A 16602-nucleotide genomic window follows, 5' to 3' on the forward strand; every position below is an offset into this window, starting at 1 on the left:
TTAAACGAAAATACAACATATCAAAATATGTATGATGTAACTAAAGCTGTGTTGAGAGGGAAATTCATAGCACTAAGTGCTTACACTAGAAAGAAGGTAAGGTCTCAAATCAATAATGAAAGTTCCTACTTCAAGAAACTAGAAAAAAGAAGAGCAAAATAAAGCAAAACAAGTAGAAGGAAGGAAATAATAAATAATACAGATAGCAGAACTCAGTGAAATTGAAAACAAAACAAAAGAGAAAAAAGTTAATGAAACAAAAAACTGTTTATTTGGGAGATCAAGAAGGCTGGCAAATCTCTAGCGGAGTTACAAATATAAAGAGAGAAGACCCAATCACCAAAACCAGGAATAAAACTGGGTGTCACCTGCAGTCATTAATAAGGATAATGAGGTAACACAGGCACACCTCAGAGATATTGCAGATTCCAGACCACCACATTAAAGCAAATATAACAATAAAGCAAGTCAAAGTTTTGGTTTTCCAGTGCCTATGAAAGCTATGTTTACACAAACTGTAGTCTGCTAAGCAGGCAATAGCATGTCTAGGGGCGCCTGGGTGCTCAGTCGGTTAAGCGTCTGCCTTCAGCTCAGGTCATGATCTCAGGGTCCTGGGATCAAGTCCCACATCAGTCTCCTTGCTCAGCGGGGAGCCTACTTCTCTCTCTGCCTGCTGCTCCCCCTGCTTGTGCTCTCTCTCTCTCTCTGACAAATAAATAAATAAAATCTTTCAAAAAATAAAATTCTGTCTAAAAAAACCAATATACATACCTTAACTTTGGAATACTTTACTACTAAAAAATGCTAACCATCCTCCGAGGTTTCAGCGAGTCAGAATCTTTTTTTGCTTGATGGAGAGTCTTGCCTCAGTGCTGATGGTTGCTGACTTCATCAGGGTGGTGATTGCTGAAGGTAGAGGTGGCTGTGGCAATTTCTTAAAATAAGACAATAATAAAGCTTGCCACATCAATTGACTCTTCCTCTCACAAATGATTTCTCTGTAGTGTGCAATGGTGTTTGATAGTATTTTATCCACAGTAGAACTTCTTTCGAAATTGGAGTCAACCCTCCCAAAGCCTGACACAGCTTTATGAACTAAGTTTCCATGAGATTCTAAATCCTTTGTTGTCATTTTAACAATCTTCACAGCATCTTCACTAGGAGTAGTTTCCATCTCAAGAAACCACTCTCTTTGCTCATCCATAAGAAACAACTCCTCATTCATTAAATGTCATCCATGACATTGCAGCAATTCAGTCCCATCCTTAGGCTCCACTTCAAATTCTAGTTCTGTTGCTGTTTGCAGCACATCTGCAGTTACTTCCTCCCCTGAAGCCCCTTCAACTCATCCATGAGCGTTGAAATCAACTTCTTCCAAACTTATGTTCATGTTGATATTTTGACCACTTCTCATGAATCACAAATGTTCTTAATGACATCTAGGATGGTGAATCCTTTCCAGAAGTTTTTCAATTTACTTTGCCCAAAGGAATCACTATCCATAGCAGCTATAGCCTTATGCAATGTATTTCTTAAATAGGTTTGAAAGTCAAAATTACTCCTTGATCCATGGGCTGCAGAATGGAGTTTGCGTTAGCATTCATGAAAGCAACATTAATCTTGTTGTATATTTTTACCAAAGCTCTTGGGTAACCAAGTGCATTGTCAATGAACAGTAGTATTTTTAAAGGAATCTTCTTTTCTGAGTAGGTCCCAAAAGAGAGCTTAAAATACTCGGTGAACCATCTTGTAAACAGATGTGCTGTCATCCAGGCTTTGTTGGTCCATTTATAGAGCACAGGCAGAGTAGATTTAGCGTAATTCTTAAGGGCTGTGAGATTTTTGGAATGGTAAACGAGCATTGGCTTCAACTTCAAGTCACCAACTGCATTAGCCCCTAACAAGAGAGTCAGCCTCCCCTTTGAAGCTCTGAAGCCAGGCATTGACTCCTCTTCTGTAACTCTGGAAGTGCTAGATGACATCTGCTTCCAATGCAAGGCTATTTCATCTACACTGAAAACCCATTGCTCGGTGTAGCCCCTCTCCTTAATGATCTTAGCTGGACCTTCTGTACACCTTGCTGCAGCTTCTACATCAGCACCTGCTGCTCCGTCTTATACTTTGATGTTACGGAGACAGTTTCTTTCCCTAAATCTCATGAACCAACCTCTTCTACCTTCAAACTCTTCTTCTGAAGCTTCCTCACCTCTCTTAGCTTTCATGGAATTGAAGAGAGTTAGGGCCTTGCTCTGAATTAGGTTTTGGTTTGACAGACTGTCATGCCTAATTTGATCTTCTATCCAGATCACTAGAACTTTCTCCATATCAGCAAGAAGCCTGTTTCACTTTCTTATCATCTGTGTGTTCACTGGAGGAGCATCCTTAACTTTCTTCAAAAAACATTTCCTTTGCATTCACAACTTGGCTGTTTGGCACAAGAGACCAGCTTTTGGCCTATCTCAGGTTTCAACATGCCTTCCTCACTGAGCTGAATCATTTCTAGCTTTTCATTTGAAGTGAGACATGCAACTCTTCCTTTCACTTGAACACTTAGAGGCCATTACAGGGTTATTAACTGGCTTGATTTCAGTATCATTGTGTTTCAAAAAATAGGGATGCCTGAGGAAAGAGAGATACGGGGAATGGCTGGTCAGTGGAGCAATCAGAACATGCACATTTATTTATTAAATTTGTCATCTTCTATGTGTGTGGTTCATGGCATCCCCAAACAATTACAATAGTAACATCACAGATCATTGATCACAGGTCACCATAACAAATACAATAATAATGAAAAAGTTTGAAATATTGCAAGAATTATCAAAATGTGACACAGAAACACGAAGTGAGCAAATGCTGCCAGTAGACTTGCTCAACACGGGATTGCCACAAGCCTTCAATTTGTAAGAATGCAATATCTGTGAAGCACAATAAAACAAAGTATGCCTGTATTACAAACAACTTTACGTACATAAATTCAACAACTTAGATGAAATGGACCAATTTCTCAAGAACCACATGTTGTCTAAACTCAACCAATATGAAATAGATCATCTGAACAGTCCTGTAGCAATTAAAGAAATTGAATTTGTAGTTTTAAAACTCCCCCCCAAAAGAAGTATCTTGGCTCAAATGTTTTCACTGAAGAGTTCTACCAAACATTTAAAGATTTAGCACCAGAGGGGAGGTGGGTGGGGGGATGGGTGAGACAGGTGAAGGGGATTAAGGAGGGCACTTGTGATGAGCACCGGGTGTTGTATGGAAGTGTTGAATCACAATATTATACACCTGAAAGAAATATTACACTGTATGTTAACTCACTGGAATTTGAATAAAAACTTTAAAGAAAAGAGTTAATACTAATTATATATAATCTTTTCCAGAAAATGGAAGAGGCAAGTCTGTTGCCACAGACCCACCTGTAGATTACACTGGCTTTTGCCCCACAAGTATTTGCATTCCCTGGTGCCAGCTGCCTGAGTCCCTCCTCACTCCATCCCCTCATCCCCCCATCCCCTGCACCTGCCACAGTGCAGGAACTGCACTACTAGCCAGTCCAGCCTTCTGCAGCTGCATAAGAGCAAGATACCAGCCTAGACCCTTGGGGCTGACCCACACTGCTCTATGTGTGCTCAGGGCTAGACCCTTCAGTTGTATGCCACCATGCTGCTGGCCTGATACCATGACCAGCCTCCACTTCTGTGAGCACACTCAGAGGGAGACCAGCAGGCAGGGGAAAGCATGCCAGCAACCAGGGTCCCCACAGCTGCTTGTGGAGCCAAATCAGGCCCTGTTTTCAGTCACGGGCTTGTACCACTGTGTCACCTAGCTGGACTTTCCAACTGTGAATCTGCATGCCCCTGGTGTGAACATCATCACCAGCCTCCTTTGCTGTGCACACCAACAACCAGGGCCTCTGCAGCATCAGTGTGCCTCTAGTTGGCCCTGTGCCTTGCTGCCCCCCTTGGCACCCTTCACTACACACGTGTTTGCAACTGGACCCTGCCACTTATAGGCACCTGCCGCCAAGTATGTGCATACCACCAACTCTGACTACTACCACTGCTTGCCCCAGTCCCTAGCTACTGAACCTGGAGGTGTTGCTGAGGACCCCAACATCTCTTGTAACCTCTGTGGATCCCCTGCCGGGTTTGCCAAGGACTGTGCAGTTGTCAGTGGCCTGAGTTGAGGAGCCACCATATCCCCCCAGATCTGGTGCTGCCACACACCCCGGCACTTGGTGTCCTATATCACCAGAACCAGGGTCACAACATACTTCTGCATGTCCCACCCACATGTTAAAGTCTTCCCTTAATGAAGTCAATCTATAAAATCTAGAGAAAGTGACCGCTTCTTCAAATGTGTAGATACCTGTGCAAAACTATAGGGATCACGAAGAATCGAGGAAACATGATGCAACCAGAGGAACATAATAAACTTCCAGTAACTGATCACAAAGAAATGGGGATCCAGGAATTGCCCAATAAGGAATTCAGAACAAGTGATCTAAAGATGCTCAGAGAACTAAAAGAGAACACAGATAAACCAAAACTAACTCAAGTCTATTGCAAACTAAAAAAGCCAATGTGATGGTTAGTTATATGGCTAAATCTATGGTTAGCTAATGGCTCAGCCATTAACTGATGGCTGAGCCATCATGCCCTGATATTTAGTCAAACATTATTCTGTGTGTTTCTATAAAAGTGTTTTTTGATTGAGCTTAACATTTAAATGGATGGACTTTGAGTAAAACAGATTACTCTCCATAGATGGGTGGACCTCATCCAATCAATTGGAGACCTTATTAGAACAAAGACTCTCTTGAGCAAAAAGGAATTCTGCTAGCAGACTGCCTTTGAACTCCAACCGTAGCTTCCCTGGGTCTACTCTGTGAGTTACAAAATTACAACATGAATTGAATTCACAACCTCCCAGGGTGTCTACCATTAAAGTGAGGGCATTGATTGAAAAGGAATGAGATCTTGAAAATTGGAACGGGGCTGTATGGGAAGACCTGATGAAACTGGGGACACTGAACCTTTAAATTTGAATGAATCCTCATTGCCAGAGGAAGTAGCCTCAACAAAATAGAGGCCATGTATGACAAGCCCACAGCTACCATCATATTCAATAATGAAAGACTGAAAGCTTTTCTTCTAAAATCAGAAATAAGACAAGGTTCCTCAATCTCACCACTTCCATTCAACATAGTACCAGAAGTCTTAGCCCGATCAATTAGGCAAGAAAAAGAAATAAAAGACATCAAAATCAGAAAGGAAGAATTAAATTGTTTCTCTGTTAGTAGATGACATGATCTAATATACAGAAAACACTAGAAACCACACCAAAAAAAATGTAAGAACTAATAAATGAATTTAGTAAAGTTGCAGGATACAAAATTAAAATTCAAAAATCAGTTATGTTTCTATACACTAACAATAAGCTATCTGAAAAGAAATTAAGAAACAATCCCATCTACAATTGCTTTGAAAAGAATAAAATACTTGGGAATAAATTTAACCAAGGAGGTGAAAGATCTTTATACTGAAAACTATAAGGCTTTGATGAAAGAAATAGAAGAAGACACAAATAAATGGAAAGATATCCCATGTTCAAAGATTAGAAAAATTAATATTGTTAAAATAGTCGTACTACCTAAAGTGATCTAGATTCAATGCAATCTCTATCAAAATTCCAGTGGCATGTTCCACAGAAGTAGAACAGTTTTCTTAAAATTCATATGGAACCACAATAGACCTCAAATAGCCAAAACTGTCTTGAGACAAAAGAACAAAGCTAGAGGCATCACACTTCCTTATTTCAAACTATATTACAAAGCTATAGTAATCAAAACAGTGCGCTACTGGCATAAAAACAGACACATAGAACAATAGAACAGGATAAAGAGCCCAGAAATAAACCAGTACATATACAGTCAATGAATCTTTGACAAGGGTACCAACTACACAGTGAGGAAGGAACAATCTATTCAATAAATGGTGTTGGGAAAACGATATCTGCACACAAAAGAATGAGATTGGACCTTTGTTTTACACCAAACACAAAATCCACCTGAAATGGATTGAAGACTTTAACATAAGACCTGAAACTGTAAAACTCAGTCAAAAAACATATGGAAAAGGCCCCTTGACATTGGTTTTCAAAATGATTTTTGGGTATGACATCAAAAGCACAAGCAACAAAAGCAAAAACAAACCAGTGGGAAGATACAAAATTAAAAAGCTTCTGCACAGAAAAAGAAATAATAGTGAAAAGGCAACCTACAGAACAGGAAAGAATATTTGGAAACTATATACCTAAAAGGAGTTCATATCCAAAATACACAAGGAATTCATAAAAGTCAAGAGCAAAAACGAATAACAGATAATTCAATTTAAAAGGGGGCAAAGGACCTAAGTAGACATTTTTCCAAAGTAGACATACAAATACCCAACAGATGTATGAAAAGTTGCTCAACATCACTAATCATAAGGGAAATGCAAATCAAAGCCACAATGAGATATCACGTCATAGCTGTCAGGATGACAATTATAAAAACAACAAGATAGAATGAACATTGGCAAGGGTGTGGAAAACAGGGAACCCTTCTACACTGTTTGTGGAAATGTAAATCTGTACAGCCATTAAGTAAAACAGTATGGAGTTTCCTTAAAAAATTGATCATAGAACTACCAAATAATATAGAAATTCCCTTTCTGAGTATATATCCAAAGAAAATGAAATCAGTATCACAGAGAAATATCTGCACTGTTATGTTCATTGCAGCATTATTCACAATAGCCAAGATATGAAAACAACCTAAATGTCCATTGATGGATGAATGGATAAAAATATGTATATTACACATATAAAAATATGTAGTTAATGGAATATTATTCAGCCATAAAAAATCCCATCATTTTTAACAACATGAGTGAACTGTGAGGGCATTATGTTAAGTGAAGTAAGTCAGACAGAGGACAAATACTATAAGAGCTCACTTGTGGACTCTAACAAAGCCAAATGCATAGAACCAGAGAGTAAAACAGTGTTTTCCAGGAGCTTGAGGGAGGCCCAATGGGGGAAATGAAGAGATGTTGATCAAAAGGTACAAACTTCCAGTTATAAGAGGAGTAAGTTCTGGGGATATACTGTAAGCATGGTGACTACAGTTAACAAAACTGTATTGAACACTTGAAAGTTGTTAAGAGGCTTTTGGGGAAGAGTTAAGACGACTTTTGGGGAAGAGTTAAGATGGCTGAGCTTGCCTTGTCCCTCAAACACAGCCAGATCAACATCAAACCATATTGAACAACTAGGAAATCGATCTGAGGATTAAGAAAACAATTGCACAATTGGAAGGAGAGAATGTGGCAGGTGTAAGGTTTGGAGCCATAAATTCGGGGAGAGAAAAGCTGCCATGCTGCAAAGGGGAGGGAGCCCTTTTCGTGGAGTGAAGTAAGGGAGAGAGGAAGAGAACAGGAGAGAGAGCAGCACGTAGGGTTCAAGCAAGATGCCATGGTGTGGGGATCCCCTGGATGACTCCCCTTCCTGGAGTACATTTGGAAGAGAGTATTTCGCCTCTCCAAGGATAAAAGACCCACCAGGCACGATTGAGCAGGAGTTCAACAGCAGGGGACAAACGTGTGCTCAGAGGGCAGATAACCTGGTCAAAGCTTTCTGCTGTGCTTCAGCATAGACTCCAGGCACTTCTGCAGGTGTGCAACTGCTTTTCTGGGACAGAATGATGCTGGACACAGCCCTGCAAGGCTCTCCTCCAGGGGAGGAGTGGGGAGAGGGGTCTACACCTTGCTGGGTCCCTTAAGATTTGTAGTTTTGAGTCGCAGCCATCAGCCAGAGATAAAACACAGGGGAACTGTGGCATCGGGCCTGCCCACAGCCAGGCACAGACAGGTTGAGGACAGAGATCTGACAAAACCCTAGGATACACGCAAGGAGATTATTCGTTTTTCTGTGAGGGCTTCCTGCACAGCGGCAGCCATGAGTTCCCCTCCCTGGGGACCAGAGGGTGGGGTGACGCCATCTTCCACCACCACTTCCACCAGCATGGTGGGACTTCAAAAAGAAACACAGAGCCACCAGTGGAGGCTGGAGTCATTTACACCAAACCCCTCCCCTCTGTGCCCAGCAGAGGCATCTTTAACAGGGCAGATCTGTGAGCCAGCACAGCGGACCTCTCCCTCAGAAGACCAACATGTTCCAAGTCTTCAGATCACAGAGTGTGCCAAAGCATCAGCTTCAGTTCTGGTGGAAATAGGACCAGACTTTTTATTTGTTTGTTTATTTATTTAATCTTATATGTATATGTATTTTTTCTTTTTTCTTTGGAATCAGGCTTACAGTTTTCTGTTCATTTGTTGGTTTGTTTGTTTTCTTGGTTTTTGATCAGCCTTCTTTCTCTTTTTTCCTTCTTTCTTTTTCTTTGAAATCAGGCTTATAGTTTTTTGTTTGGTTGTTTCTTTGCTTTTTTGTTCCTTTTCCTTTACTCTTTTCTTGGATCAGCCTTTTTTTTTTCAATCAGGCTTATCGTAACAAACTAATCAAAGCACACCTAGTTAAAGGCCCAAACGCCCCCCACCACAAGCAAGCAGGAATTCTGCAGAGGACTGACCTATGGGAAAGAGCTGCCAAAACACACCAGCAGAGCGTACACAGCATACACCAGAAACATTTTCTGAAGTGCCAGGCTCTGGACAGTGTAGGACCCCTTGTTAATGTAGTATTACTCTCAGGAGCAGGAAACAAAACAAGCTTTCATAACACACTAAAGACAGAAACATAGACATAATGAAAGTTGTGGGTATTCTCCCCAAAAGAAAACTCAAGAAGAAATCATAGCCAAGCATTTGTTCAACAGATATAAGCAATATGTCTGAATAAGAATTTAGAACAACAGTCATAAGAATACTAGGCTTGAAAGAAGTATAAAAGACACCAGAGAAACCCTGGCTGCAGATTTATAAGACCTAAAAACTAGTCAGGCCAAAATAAAAAATAATATAATCGAGATGCAAAATCGACTGGATGTAATCACAATGAGGATGGCAGAAGTAGAGGAACAAATACATGCTATGGAAGATAAAATTATGGGAAATAATGAAGCTGAAAAGAGGAGGGAAAGAAAGCTATTAGATCATGAATATAGGCTTAGGAAACTCAGCAATTCGACAAGGCACAATAATATCCATATCATAGGAGTCCCAGAAGAAGAGGAGTGAGAAAAAGGGATAGAAGGTTTATTTGAACAAATTATAGTTGAGAACTTCCCTAATCTGGGGAAAGAAACAGGCATTCAAGTCCAAGAGTCACGGAGAACTCCCATGAAAATCAACAAAAACAGGTCAACACCAAGACATATCACCGTGAAACTTGCAAAATACAAAGATAAAGAGAGAATTCTAAAAGCAGCTAAGGAAAAAAGGTCCTTAACCTACAAACATAGAAACATAAGGTTAGCAGCAAACCTGTTCATGGAAACATGGCAGGCCAGAAGAAAGTGGCATGATATATTCAATGCGCTGAATAGGAAAAATATGTAGCCAAGAACACAATATCCAGCAGGGCTGTCATTCAGAATAGAAGAAGAGATAAAGAGTTTCCAATATAAGCAAAAATTAAAGGAGTTTGTGAACACTAACCCAGCTCTGCGAGAAATATTAAAGGGGGCCCTTTGAGCAGGAAAGAGACCAAGAAAGCAAGAAAGACTAGAAAGGAACAGAGACGATCTATAGGAACAGTGACTTCACAGGTAATACAAGGGCAGTAAATTCTTATCTATCAATAATTACTCTGAATGTAAATGGACTAAATGCTCCAATCAAAAGACATAGGGTATCAGAATGGAGTAAAAAAGAAAAGAAGAAGACCCATCAATATGTTGCTTCCGAGAGACTCATTTTAGGGCACCTGGGTGGCTTAGTTGGTTAGGCGACTGCCTTTGGCTCAGGTCATGATCCTGGAGTCCCAGGATCGAGTCCTGCATTGCCCTCCCTGCTCAGCAGGGAGCCTGCTTCTCCCTCTGTCTCCCCCCTCTCATGCTCTCTCTCTCATTCTCTTTCTCTCTCTCAAAGAAATAAATAAAATCTTAAAAAAAAAAAAAAGCAAGAGACTCATTTTAGACCTAAAGACACCTGGAGAAATTGATGGGGTGGAGAACCATCTATCATGCTAATGAACATCAAAAGAAAGCTGGAGTAGCCATACTTGTATCAGACAAGCTATATTTTAAACCAAAGACTGTAATAAGAGATGAAGAAAGGCACTATACCATAATAAAGTGGTCTATCCAACAAAAAGATCTAACCATTGTAAATATTTATGTCCCTAACTTGGTAGCACCCAAACACATAAAGCAATTAATAATAAACATAAAGTCACTGATTGATAATAATACAATAATAGTAGGAGATGTTAACACCCCACTCACAGCAATGGACAGATCATCTACACAGAAGATCAACAAGGAAACAATGGTTTTCAACTGGACCAGATGGACTTAACAGGCATATTCAAAACATTTCATCCTAAAGCAACAGAATACACATTCTTTCCAAGTTCACATGAAACATTCTCTAGAAAAGATCACATACTGGATCACAAATCAGGCCTCATCCAGTACAAAAAGATTGAGATCATACCATGCATATTTTCAGACAACAATGCAAAAAAAACTTGAAACTTGAAGTCAAACACAAGAAAAAATTTGGAAAGACCACAAATACATGGAGGTTAAAGAATATCCTATTAAAGAATGAATGAGTTAACCAGGAAAATTAAAGAGGAAATTTAAAAATAAAAATGAGGGGCGCCTGGGTGGCTCAGTCATTAAGCGTCTGCCTTTGGCTCAGGGTGTGATCCCGGTGTTATAGGATCGAGCCCCGCATCAGGCTCCTCCACTGGAAGCCTGCTTCTTCCTCTCCCACTCCCCCTGCTTGTGTTCCCTCTCTCGCTGGCTGTCTCTCTCTCTGTCAAATAAATAAATAAAATCTTTTTTAAAAATAAAAATAAAAAAATAAAATAAAAATAAAAATGAAAACGTGACAGTCCAGAACCTTTGGGAAGCAGCAAAGGAAGTCATAAGAGGGAAGTATATAGCAATACAGGCCTTCCTCAAGTAGCAAAAAAAAGTCTCAAATATACAACCTAAACTTACACCTAAAGGAACTAGAAAAAGAACAGCAAATAAAGCCTACAACTAGCAGAAAGGAAATAACTAAGATTAGAACAGAAATAAATATAGAAGTAAAAAAGAAAAACAGTAGAGGAGATCAATGAAACTAGGAGCTGTTTCTTTGAAAGAATTAACAAAATTGATAAACCCCTTATCAAAAAGAAAAGAACAAAGACCCAAGTAAATAAAATCATGAATGAAAAAGAGATCACAACCAACACCACAGAAATACAAACAATTGAAAAAGGATATTATGAGCAATTATATGCCAACAAATTGGGCAGTCTGGAAGAAATAGATAAATTCCTAGAAACATATAAATACCAAAACTGAAACAGGAAGAAATAGAAAATTTGAACAGACCTATAACCAGCAGAGAAATTGAATCAGCAATCAAAAATTTCCCAACAAACAAGAGTCCAGGGCCACATGGCTTCCCAGGGGAGTTCTACCAAACATTTAAAGAAGAATTAATACCTACTCTTCTGAAGCTGTTCCAAAAAATAGAAATGGCAAGAAAACTTCCAAACTCATTCTGTGAGGTCAGCATTACCTTGATTCCTAAACCAGACAAAGACTCCACTAAAAAAGAGAATTATAGACCAATATCCCTTATGAACATGGGTGCAAAAATTCTCAACAAGATACTAGCTAATTGAATCCAATAAAAGGATTATTCACCATGATCAAGTGGGTTTTATTCCTGGGCTGCAGGGGTGGTTCAATATCCACAAATCAATCAATGTGATGCACCACATTAATAAAAGAAAGGATAAAAGCCATACAATCCTCTCAATGGATGCAGAAAGAGCATTTGACATAACATAGCATCCTTTCTTGATAAAAACCCTGAAGAAAGTAGGGGTAGAAGGAACATACTTCAACATCATAAAGGCCACATACAAAAGACCCACAACTAATATCATCCTCAATGGGGAAAAACTGAGAACTTTGCCCCTAAGATCAGGAACATGACAGAGTGGACAGATGTCCATGTCCATTCTCACCACTACTGTTCCACATAGTACTGAAAGTCCTAGCCTCGGCAATCAGACAACGAAATGAAATAAAAGGCATCCAAATTGGCAAGGAAGAAGTTAAACTTCCACTCTGCACAGACAACATGATACTTTACTTAGAAAACCCAAAAGACTCCACCAAAAAATTGCTAGAACAAATACATAAATTCAGCAATGTCACAAGATATAAAATCAATGTACAGAAATCTGTTGCATTTCTATACACCCATAATGAAGTAACAAAAGAGAAATCAGGAAATCGATCCCATTTACAGCTGCACCAAAAAGCATAACACACCTAGGAATAAAACTAACCAAAGAAGTAAAAGAGCTATACACTGAAAACTATAGAACATTTATGAAAGAAGTTAAAGAAACACAAAGAAATGGAAAAACATTCCATGCTTATGGATTGGAAGAACAAATATTTTTTAAATGTCTATACTACCAAAGCAATCTACATAATTATTGCAATCCCCATCAAAGTAACACCAGCATTATTCACAGAGCTAGAACATGCAATTCTAAAATTTGTATGGAATTAGAAAAGACCCTGAATAGCCAAAGTAATGGTGAAAAAGAAAAGCAGAGTGAAAAGCGTCACAATTCTGGACTTCAAGCTGTATTACAAAGCTGTAGTCATCAAGATATTATGGTACTGGCACAAAAATACACACATAGATCAATGGAACAGAATAGAGAACCCGGAAATGGACCCACAACTGTATGGTCAACTAATCTTTGGTAAAGCAGGAAAGAATATCCAATGGGAAAGGACAGTCTCTTCAACAAATGGTGGGAAAACTGGACAGTGACATGTGGAAGAAGGAAACTGGACCCCTTTCTTACACCATACACAAAAATAAATTCAAAATGGATGAAAAACCTAAATGTAAGACAGGAAACCATCAAAATCTTAGAGGAGAAAACAAAAAAGCAACTTTTTACTACACACATCTCTGGAAGCAAGGGAAACAGGAGCAAAAATGAACTGTTGGGACTTCATCGAGATAAAACTTTCCACAGCAAAGGAAACAATCAACAAAACTAAAAGACAACCTTCAGAATGGGAGAAGATACTTGCAAATGACATATCAGATAAAGGGCTAGTATCCAAAATCTATAAAGATCTTATCAAACTCAACACTCAAAAAACAAACAAGCCAGTTAAGAAATGGGCAGAAGACATGAATCGATATTTTCCAAAGAAGATAACCAGGTGGCTAACAGACACATGAAAAGATGCTCAACATCACTCGTCATCAGGGAAACACAATTCAAAACCACAATGAGATATTGCCTCACACCTGTCAGAATGTCAAAATTAACAACTCAGGAAACAACAGATGTTGGTAAGGATGGGGAGAAAGGGGAACCCTTTTACACTGTTGGTGGGAATGCAAACTGGTGCAGCCACTCTGGAAAACAGTATGGAGGCTCCTCCAGAAGTTAAAAATAGAACTACCCTGACCCAGCAATTGCATTGCTATGTATTTATCCAAAGGATACAAAAATGCTGATTTGAAGGGGCACATGCACTCCAATGTTTATAGCAGCAATATCCACAATAGCCAAATTATGGAAAGAGCCCAAATGTCCATTGACTGATGAATGGCTAAAGAAGATGTGGTCTATATTCACAATGGAATATTACTTGGCCATCAAAAAGAATGAAATCTTGCCATTTGCAACAACATGCATGGAACTAGAGGGTATTATGCTAAGAGAAAAAGTCAGTCAGAGAAACACTAATATCATATGATTTCACTCATGTGTGGAATTTAAGTAACAAAACGGATGAACACAGGGGAAGGGAACAAAAAAGAAAATAAGAGAAAAACAGAGAGGGAGGCAAACCATAAGAGACTCTTAACTATAGAGAACAAACTGAGGATTGCTGGGAGGGGAGGGCTAAATGGGTGACGGGTATTAAGGAGGGCACTTGGGATAAGCTCTGGGTATTATATGTAAGTGATGAATCACTAAATTCTATTCCTGAAGCCAAAAGAAGAAAGGAAGGAAGGAAGGAAGGAAGGAAGGAAGGAAGGAAGGAAGGAAGGAAGGAAGGAAGGAAGAAAGAAAGAGAGAGAAAGAAAGAAAGTTGCTAAGAGAGAGAATCTTAAATGTTCTCATCCTAATAACAACAACAAAATGGCAATTACGTGAGGGAAAGGATGTATTAACTATCCTTTTTGTGATAAACATTTTGCTGTATATAGGAATATGAAATCTTCACAAACATATGCAATATTATGTGTTAATTGTATCTCAGTAAAGCAGGAAAATGTGTGTCTGTTTCCAAATTTCTATTTTTTTGTAAGGATACCAGTCATACTGGATTAGGGACTCATCCTACTTCACTCTGGCCTCATCTTAACTAATTACATCCTCAACAATACTATTTCCAAGTAAGGTCACATTTTGAGGGACTGGGGGATAAGACTTCAACATATGAATTTTGGGGGAACATAAATCAATCTGTAACCGTATGCTTCTAATATAAACATCGATTCTAGTTTCTGGATATGTAGGTAGGTAGTGAAAGCCTGAAGCATCATGGAAATATTATATACCAATTCAAGGATAGTAGTTACCTCCAGAGAGTGGGGGAGATAGGAAGAAATGTTTAGTGATGCTAATAGTCTCCTTAACCTTAACTTAAAAAAAAAAAGTTCTGTGGCCAATATGGCAAAATAACTGTTAAATCTGAGTTCTGAGTGGCAGGTAGTTGGACGTATGTTGTATTATTTTCTAAACTCTTCCGAGTATTTGATAGTTCGTAACTACAAAAAAGTAATTCATTCCTTCATTCACTTTCTAGAAAGAAGCTGCAATGGGGCTGACTCGCCGAGTACAACACAGACAGCTTTTCCTCCAACAATTAGAGATTGTCATTGTTTTTACATTTTAAAATCAAATGAAGTGTTGCTGTGATTTTAGCAATGCTGTTATTTATAAAAATATGTATCTTTAAAGATATGAGGACACTCAGTGGGCTAAGATGCTTTGTCATGAGATATAAGCAGCATCTGAGACAGGCAAAGAGAAAACAATTTCTAACCCCACATTTTATGCTCATTCCATGGCCTGAAACAGGGGTAGAAACATACAAAAATCTTTAAAATCTTTCTTTCTTCCTCCTATCCTTTATCTCCCTCTCGCTCTCTCTTCTCTTGGCTTATAAAGTTCAGTTCATTTAAATCCCATTTGTAAATTTGTTTTCTACCCAATGGCTGACTGCATAGATTTACACAAATTAAGAGGATATCTGAGTCAAAGGATCTCAAAGTCTAGCCCTGCTTCACCAATAGCTAACTGCTTGCTTTGGGGCAAATCTCTCAAACTATTTTTTTCGTCTAGAAAATAAAAGGTTCTGATTAGATAGTCTGAGATCTGAAAGTATTTAGAAAAACAAAGGTGATTGATGGAGCAGGACATACAAATTTTATGTAATTTGTGAAAATGTAAAAATTTCAGTTAAATATGCGTGTATTTTCAATTATGTGATAAGTTACGTAGCTGATGTGATTAACTTTTTCTCCGAGTGGAACACAATCACTTGTTTGTTCTGGCAACACGTAGGCACAATCTATGTTAATCTGAATCAATTATGCAGCTCCCAACATAACATTATCCACACATCAAGACTCTTCAAGTTCCTTGACAATGATAGAACACATTTCCTGGGAAGGAAAAATAAATCTTTGTAAAATCCAGATGCCAGATGCAGCTTTCATCCGGGAGTTTTGAGTATGATTTTTCCCTGAGCTGAACTTGATGCAGTCTTGGCCCCTTAACCAATCTCCGCAAGAAAGCCAATCACGCCGAATATATGCTAGGTTTTATGGAAGGTTCTGTCGGGCCACAGGGAAGAATTAGGTTGAACAACATACGGTATTTCATGTGAATACTCCCAAACAGACTTACCTCTGCTCTACGCCTCTTCTTTGAGATTTCAGCCACTGGCTATCTCTCCTCAGAGGACTGTGGGCCTTGGAAACTCAATCCTCCGTCTCTGTATCCTTATCCAAGGATCTTTTCAACAAAGCGGGTCTAGGCTTACAAAGAAATTCTTCTTCTAGACACTAAGATAAACTTTCTACCTATAAGCATTTGCAAGCAAAGATCCCTTGCCTATTGAAGGCTGTATTTAATGTGGAAACAGCCTGCTTGACTCTAAGGACTTGATTATGTATAAAGACTTTTGTCTCCAGAAATTGTGCCCCTCACCCCAATACAGCACATGCAGCAGACCTTCCAGGCTACCTCCCAGGCACCAAAATTATTAGCTGACACTGAAGTTGCCTTGGACCCAGCCCCTAATTGCATCAGAACCTGGCTACTCAGAAGACTGGCTTTCTTAATTCATCCAAACTCAATTGGAAAAATCTA

The 16602-nt window shown here is 39.1% G+C and overlaps 1 long non-coding RNA gene across 1 annotated transcript in view; it reads right to left on the reverse strand.

The window, feature by feature from the left end:
* Positions 1–280: 280 nt before the first annotated feature.
* Positions 281–16602, reverse strand: part of LOC113265912 (uncharacterized) — a 293640-nt gene continuing 277318 nt past the window's right edge. Inside the window, exon 7 of the long non-coding RNA XR_008958929.1 lies at positions 281–2619. This is a non-coding gene — a long non-coding RNA (uncharacterized LOC113265912). The remainder of the gene's footprint in view (positions 2620–16602) is intronic.

This window comes from Ursus arctos, chromosome X (genome assembly GCF_023065955.2).
Source record: "Ursus arctos isolate Adak ecotype North America chromosome X, UrsArc2.0, whole genome shotgun sequence".
NCBI lineage: Eukaryota > Metazoa > Chordata > Mammalia > Carnivora > Ursidae > Ursus > Ursus arctos.